This window comes from Rhinopithecus roxellana, chromosome 15 (assembly GCF_007565055.1).
Source record: "Rhinopithecus roxellana isolate Shanxi Qingling chromosome 15, ASM756505v1, whole genome shotgun sequence".
Classification (NCBI taxonomy): domain Eukaryota; kingdom Metazoa; phylum Chordata; class Mammalia; order Primates; family Cercopithecidae; genus Rhinopithecus; species Rhinopithecus roxellana.
In genome coordinates, this window is record NC_044563.1 from 23,651,222 (window position 1) to 23,659,689 (window position 8,468).

Here is an 8,468-nt window from a genome sequence, read left to right on the forward strand (position 1 = left end):
CAAGATCATGCCATTGCACTCCAGCTTGGGCAACAGAGTAAGACTCCATCTCCAAAAAAAAAAAAACGAAAGAAAGTATAAGACACAGTTTTGTTAAGTTACTCTGAATATATGCCCTTGAAAAGTCTCTCATGGAACAATCCTATTTACCTCATAATACAGAGGGAAACATTTCCTATTTATTTTAAATTTGGATATATGAAGGCTTTAACGAAGGCAAAATTTTAAGAAAGGGCACAGTCAGATTTGCATACCTTGTAAATGAATATAGCTAGATTGGTAAATTTTTACAAAGCTCTAAAAAGGCAGAAGGGATGCTAATTTACACAGCTAAATTGTTTCAGATAAACAGTGACTTAAACGCAATTACTCTGGCCAATCTGCTATAATTATAAAAGGCTCTTTTAAGCAAAATTCATCTGACTAAGGAAATATAAACACAAGGCATGAAATTTTAGTTCTTTTTTAAGATTATGTATTATTTATTTATTTATTGTTTTTAGGAGATTTTTCCTCAACAGAGATATTAATTTCTTCTCATTTAAAATATAATTAAATTTATTTTACATAATTATGTTCATTTCATTTACATTTTGATGATATCATGGAACTTCAAAATGAAAAGTTCATTAGAATGCTAATAGTGAAGACTTCAAAAAAAATCCCTCTGTGCAAATAACTAAATTAACTGCTCGATTAGCTCAATTTATCACATTCTTTTTCTCTTTCACTCATACCAGTTTTTTTTTAGATTCACTCAATATGTTTACTCTCTATGATTCATTGGAAAAGGAAATACTTTTCTTGGTTTATTTAGTTGACTTGTTATCAGGTGTAAACTTTGCAGTTTTAATTTTCCAGTTGTCAATTATTTCCAAAGTGTAATTTTTAAAATTGTCCAGCAGGTATAAATTGTTTAAATGCATATTATCCTCATCAAAGCCCTCTAAAAGTTCTGCAATCTGCAATTCATTGCTTAAAATATAAAATATGTCCTTATAATATTTAAAATATATAATAAAGATATCAGGTAACAATAAAGTAGTCCTAAATGAGGGCTGTTGTTAGAGCTCTAAAATGCAAGTATTATATAAAAAAGAGTCGAAGGTATGTTTATTGTAACTAGAAAAATGGGATGGGGAAATTGATCCTCTCCTTAGGTTAAATATAGGTTTACATCTTTTTTGTGTTGTTTTGGTTAAAATATTTAATGAATGTTAAATGCATACATAGCGCCATAGATAAATAAAGGATAAGCATGTGAATAACTTGAAATGAGGATCTCTGCCCAATTCATTGTTTTCTCCCTAGTCTCCAACATCATGTAAGAAAAAGAAAAAGGAAACAGACTGAGAAATGGGAAGAAAGTGAAGGGAATCAACAAGAGGAATAAAGAAAGGGAGTGTTCAATCCCAGGCTGATTAGAAGCATGGCCTGTGGCAGAAAATAAGCCTTATCTGGCTCTCATGCTTAAGCATATTCCTGGGCCTCATTTTTCTCTTCTGAATAATAGTATTCACTTCTTAACATCCTCATGAAAATTAAATGAGATAATCTCTATAAAGTATCTGGCATAAAAGAAACAAAAATGATAATCAGTATATCTGGCAAAATATGTCATAGGTGTAGTCAATCTTGAAGCAGGTTTTTTCCTAAATCCTTGTTAATAACTTGAATGAAGGAATCAAGATCAAGCCAAACTTATCTGACAAAGGAATGGATTGAGTTCACAATTTAAAATCCCCATATTACAGAGGCAAATAACAGAGTTAGAAACAGTGCAAATGCAGAATAAGAAAGAACTGACTAAAGACATTTTTTAAAAGAGAAATAAATAATAAATGAATAAAGGAGGCCACAGTAGGCAAGCTAAGTATAATTATAATAAAATGTTAAATTTGAATACTTAGCAATTTGTAAATCAGCCTTTCTTTTCATTGTGCATTGAACAATTACTCATAAGAACCCTGGGTCCTGCCTCAGTTACCTGAATTTTAAAACATAAGCTAGCACTGAGAAATGTTTGAGAATATGTGATATAGAATCATATGAGGAGAAGACAAATATTTTAAGCTCTTTGACTTGGCAAATACATTGTTAAGTGATATGATTAGTAATGCTATGTTTTTTCCTCAACAGTCAAGTGAGTTGCCAAAGCAAATATTTCACCCAAGTTTGACAGGAAAGAAAGACTATGCAAGACCACTGTAATAGAGATGAGAGGCCAGAACTCTGTGCTGAAACAAAGGGTGAGTTGGGGGTGAGGGTGTGATGTGGTATAATAAGAAATATATATTTGGTCTCTGTTCCCAGTTTCTGAGAGCGTTCCTAAAACCCTTGTAGGTAAGGGTGTTGGGGGAACATTTTGTTTTAACATTTGGTCTTTTGGCCACAGTTACCAACACAGAGCTCCTGAGACATTTGTAATATCCTGAATGATAGGTGGGAGTGACATAGAACTCCTAAATCTCTTGAAATTTCCTGGGTTATTTGAGTATCTTTTGTTCTAAAGACATGCTTCATGGTCGACTCCTGGATGGAAACAGGTCGGCAGGAAAATGAACCATGTGATTAGAGGGTTGGCACTTTCACTCCCACAGCCTGACCTTTAGCAGGGGAGAGGGGCTGAACACTGAGGTGGTCACCAATGTTCTACTGATGTTGTCATCATGCCTAGGTAATGAAGCCTCTATAAAAACCCAAAAGGACAGCATTCAGAGAGCTTCCAGATTGCTGAACATGCAGTCATCTCTGAAGGGTGGCACACTCAGAGAGGGCATGGAAGCTTCAGTCCACTTCCCACATACTTTGTCCTATGCTTCCCTTCTATATGACTATTCATCTGTATGCCTTGTAATATCCTTTATTAATATAATGAAACAGTAAATTTAATCAAGTTGTTTCCCTGGGTTCTGTGAACCACCCTAGCAAATTAATAGAACCTGAAGAGTGGGTCATGAGAACCCCAATTTATAGTTGGTTGGGCAGAAGTACAGTTCACAGCCTGCGTCTTGTAATTGGCATCTGAAGTAGGGTGCACTCTTTTGGGACTGAGCCCTTAACCTGTGGAACCTGAGTCTAATTCCAGATAGATAGCATCAGAAGTAAATTCAATGATAGGATAGCCAGTTGGCATCCACTGGAGAATTGTCTGTTGTGTGAGGAAGAACTCACACACATTTCGGTGACCAGAAGTGAAGTGTTTTGTGTTGCAGTGGTGAATTGATTGTGAGTAGAGAAAATACTTTGGTTTTTCTCATCTCCTACAAGGGGATGGAGAGTTAAGCACTATGGTAAGCTAGTGGAAAAGTACTGGAAGACATTAGTGATCAATGGGATTTGTGAAGCATGTTGAGTCAATTCCTGAGTGCAAATGTTTCTCTCTGTGTTTAAGCCACCTGTGTTTCATAACTGATGCCCATGGAAGATAAGCTGCTAACCTCCTAGGAAGATAGCATCATTATCTTTTATAGTGATTACACATCAAAAATGGCCCTCAGGTCCTTAAGACAGAGATTCCTGAGTTGTAAAACTGGCAAGAGGCTTTTAAAATAATTTGCTACTGCACAGCTGTAGTCCCAGCTACTTGGGAGGCTGAAGCAGAATCACTTGATCCCAGGAGGCGGAGGTTGTAGTGGGCCGAGATCACACCACTGCACTCCAACCTGGTGACAGATTGAAACTCCATTCAAAACAAACAAACAACAAACAAACAAACAAAATTTGCATCTCCAGTGAGCAGAGAAAGAATTTACAATTACAAGTTATATAAAGAAAATGCTCTAAGAAAAGGGAGGTCAGGGACTAGAATCAAGAATGAGCTCATCTATAATTTAGTCAAGTGAGAGGACTGTTAAGGTCATCTTGGTCAGAGAGCTTGTTTTCCATGTCTAAAATAAGGCAGTCAAAGAAAGATAAGGCAGAACAAAGAAAAAAATTTTTAAAAAAGTAAAGAAAAGAAGTACAGCAGAAAAGAAAAATAAGATCTTAAGAATTAAGAGAGATTTTAATTAGAATATCAAGATTCTTAAAATGAGTTGTGGTTTTGAGTCTGTTACATGTGTAATAAAATATTGGAAGACGTCGCTTGGAGGAATTTATAGTATCTATCTGTGATAAGCAAAACAGCTATTTTCCTAGATGTTTTACATTTATTACTCCTGAAAGGTGGCAAAGTAGACCAAGGAATCTTTCCTTTTGTGCTGTATAATTTAATGAAAATATTAATCACCTTTAATTTACTAACCCTAAGCAAACAAACTAGTTGCATGATCACTACATAGAGTCACGGCATGTAGTAACTCAGGGTAGAAGTCGAGCTCTTATTTAGTATGATGAAATGTACCTTCCAGTTAATAAGAATAGTTGACATTCATTGAACATTCACACTTGCCAAACAATGTTGTAGACCTTTTTTATACATTTTATTAAAATTTACTCCTTAGAGAAACTTACATATTTTCACTCTTTTTATTGTCATTTTGCATCTTTTGTGATTAGAATTAGGAAAGAATATACACTTGTAAATTTGAAATCTAGGCTGTAAACCCAAGCAGATATTACTTCGGACCCCTAGCTCTTATTCATGCTTTTTAGCATGAGTTAGGATTTGCAGTACTATAAGAATAAAAAAAATGGGACTGTCGTGGGCTTGAGGAATGTGGAAGAATGGTCATTTCCAATAAGTAACAGGGATTCCAAGGTTAACTGGTGTAATCTTTTTTATTCATTTAAAGTAGTCATGCTTATTTCTTAGACATTTCCTGCTGAAATGACACATTGGAAAATATTGTGGATTTACTGTCTATATTTATTATTTCATTTTTGCCCATCCTTTATGACATGGTAATGTGTTCTAGTTACAAGCCAATTGAAAGTCAACCAGATAAAAAGAAAGTGTTTCTCTTTGGCTTAGTAACTCATCAATATAGGAAATTGTGTCTGCTCTCTGAGGTTGAACCTGGACAGGTTCAGTAGTCTCTGCATTGTTGAGATATTGTTTTCTACCAATAAAACAGTATTTAAGTAATTACATGATATATTTTTAGAGTAGAAAAAATTGCTAGAAGCACAGAGAGAGAGATCATTATGAAATTATATTTCCATATTATCATGTCTCATTTTACTCATAGGTGCCATCAGTCTTAATGATAGTTATCCTCTTTCAACTCATGGCAATTTTATGTTGCTGATGAACATAATATCCACTATATAACAGTGTAAATTCATATGTGTTGTTCCATTTACTACTTAACCTACTAATAAAAGGCTATGTTACAATAATTCACAAAAGACAGTTTAGAAAGAGTATCAGAACTCAATACTTAGTTCTTTTCCCCAAAATAGGTGATTTGGCTTATGTATCAGGCATCCTCAATGGAAATAGTCCTTCTGAAAATGGCTTCTTAGAAATACTTCATGCCGGGTGCAATGGCTCACGCCTGTAATCCCAGCACTTTGGGAGGCTGAGGCAGGTAGATCACCAGGTCAAGAGATTGAGACCATCCTGGCCAACATGGTGAAACCCCGTCTCTACTAAAAATATAAAATTTAGCTGGGCTTGGTGGCATGTGCCTGTAATCCCAGGTCTTTAGGAGGCTGAGGCAGGAGAATTGCTTGAACCCGGGAGGTAGAGGTTTCAGTGAGCCAAGATTGTGCCACTGCACACCAGCCTGGCAACAGAGCAAGACTCAGTCTCAAAAAAAAAAGAAAAAAAAAAAAAGAAAAAGAAATACTTCAGAAGCAGAGGCACAAAAGCCATTATTCTGGAAAGAAAACTTGGGATTAAGCAATATCCTAACAATAACACCGTGGAGATTTCTGTGGCTCATTGATGGAAATGGTCCTCATAATCTGGTGAAATCATTCAAGTGGAATTTACATAGACATTCTGTAGTTGCTCTTTCTTAAGAAATTTGAAATAGTACTTTTGGACTTCAAAACCTTTAGCCAGATAGTTAAAGGTGAAGTAGAAACAATTTTACATTTTTTCTATGTCATGTGTTTATGGTGCTTTATTTATAACACTGATATCAAATTGCCCATTCATTGCTTATTGTTTTATACAAAGAAAAGCATACCTCTAGATTAAATGCTACCACTTCCTCTCCAACCTAAAACTCTACTTCAGCATCGTTTTCAAAATCAGTCAACCCACTGGCCCTGTGAAGCCATCCTGGCTGGCCTCCCAAGTCCTGATGGGTGGGGAAACTGCCCTGAGGAGGCTGGGAGGGGGGAGCATGATGCTGAACTTTTGTGCAGCCCCCAACTGCAAGCAGAGGAGCATGTGGTTGGACCTGGCCTTCTTCAAGTTCCTGCATTATCAGGTCAGAGCCCAGAAGTGAGTGAAGAATTGTTGCAGAGCAGACTTAGAAGATAAAATGCCTGACCAACTAAATCAACATTATCGATCATGTGCCAAATACTTTGAGACCTCTGTGATCTGTAGAAATGTAAATTTTACAGAAACATCAGAAAAATTCAGAATGACTGGGTTATTGTATTTCTCAAAATTAATTGAAGCAGATACTTGTGAAGTAATTGGGAGAGTCCTTATAGGACTGTTCTTCAATACAATGCAATACCAAAAATATTTGATCTTACCAATCATTTAAACAATTCAAATAATAGACACAGAAAACAAATAAAAGAATTCAATGAAGATGAAATCAAGACAGTGAAACAGAGAAAAAATTGTGAAACTTCAGAACAGGAACAAAAACATAAACTAACAACAGCTGTGTTCAGAACCCTACTACAGAAGAAGGGGATGAAGAGCAAAATGAGGACATCTTACCTGTGACCCTTGAAGACAAGGAAAACAAAGAATGCCTAAAATCTCTATTTGAAGTCTTGATTGTTATGGGAAAGCAAAATGTGTCACTGAATGGACATGAGGCTAATGAAATCCCTGGAGGTCTCTTTACTCCAGATAACTTTCAAGCACTGCTAGAGTGCCTGATAAATTCTGGTGCGGAGGTCCTGAGAAAGCTCTTTGAGACAACAGCAATTAACACATTGTTATGTTCGAAAACACAGCAGAAACAGATGCTAGAGATCTGTGAGGGGTGTATTCATGGAGAAACTCTCAGAGAAGTGAGAGTCTCACACTTCTTTTGTATTATCACTGACAATGTAGTGGACATAGCAGGAGAGAGCATCTAACCTGTGTTGGTGAGGTTTATTGATTAATCTCATAAACTTAGAGGAACTTGTAGACTTCCTGGCTTATGAACCTGATGCAGAAATTTTGGCTGTGAAATTTTACACTGTGACAACTGAGAAGCAGGGACCAAATATGGAGTACTGTCGTGGCCAGGCTTACATTGTTTCTAGTGGATTTTCTTCCAAAATGAAAGTTGTCACTTGTAGAGTTTTAGAGAATTCTAGCAGTGACACTCCTCAAGATAGCTACACACTCTGATCTTATTGTTCCTTAAATATGTGTTGGGCTAAATCAGTACCTGTTATGGGAGTATCTGTTGCATTAGGAGCAATTGAGGAAGTTTATTCTTTTTACCATAGATCACCACAACTGCTTGTAGGACTTTACAATGTAATTTCTATTCTTTTTCAGAACAATGAAGAAAGGGGTAAACAAACTGAAGGGAATTTGTCATTCTCAGTGAATAGTCAGGGATGATGATTCTGAAATTTTAGTGGACCTCCTGCAAGTACTTGTTTTATGTTTAGATGGCGTAAGTGACACAAATATTAGATGGTATAACAGTGTATCTGCCCAAGCATTTGTATTCTGCAGTGTAGTAACAGATTTTGATTTCATGGTTATTATTGCTGTTCTTTAAAATGTCTTAACTTTTATAAGAGCCTTGGTAAAAAAAAAAAAAAAAAAATCTCCAGGGGCAAACTTCTGATGTCTTCTTTGCAGCCAGTAGTTTGACTGTTGTATTGCGTTCACTTAATGAAGTGATGAAAAACATGAAAGTTTATGAGGAGTTTTGATTTGAGGAAGCCATGAATTTAGCAGCCAGACTTGATATTCAGGTGAATCTCCCTGGGAAATTCTGCAGAGCTCAGCAAGGTAACTGGGAATCTCAACTAACCTCTAAGTTACTGTAAAGAAACCCTAAGTGTTCCAGCAGTGGAGCACATTATTCAGGTATTTAACAATATATTCCCAGAACAGCATCTCAGAGCTCTTAAATGCTTAGCTCTGGGATCCTCAGTCACAAGATAACTCAAATTTCATACATCAAAGGAACACAATGCTGATCTGTACAGAAGTAACTTACCTAGTCGTGTCAAGCTCTCAGCCAAGCTTCATTGTTGGAGAATCAAATGGAAACACATAAGGGAAGATATAAAGCTTCCATTCGCCATTTACAAAGTCCTCAATCTGCCTGACATCAAGTTTTTTCCTAGTATGTATGCATTGCTGTATGACCTGTGTATTCTTCCTGTGATGAAGGTTGAGAACGAGTGGTATGAAAGTATACTTGAGGAACACT

General features: G+C 36.1%; 1 pseudogene; it reads left to right on the plus strand.

Moving 5' to 3' along the window:
- The first annotated feature begins 6,242 nt into the window (after window positions 1–6,242).
- Window positions 6,243–7,805, plus strand: LOC104665593 (annotated as a pseudogene).
- The last annotated feature ends 663 nt before the right edge of the window (window positions 7,806–8,468 follow it).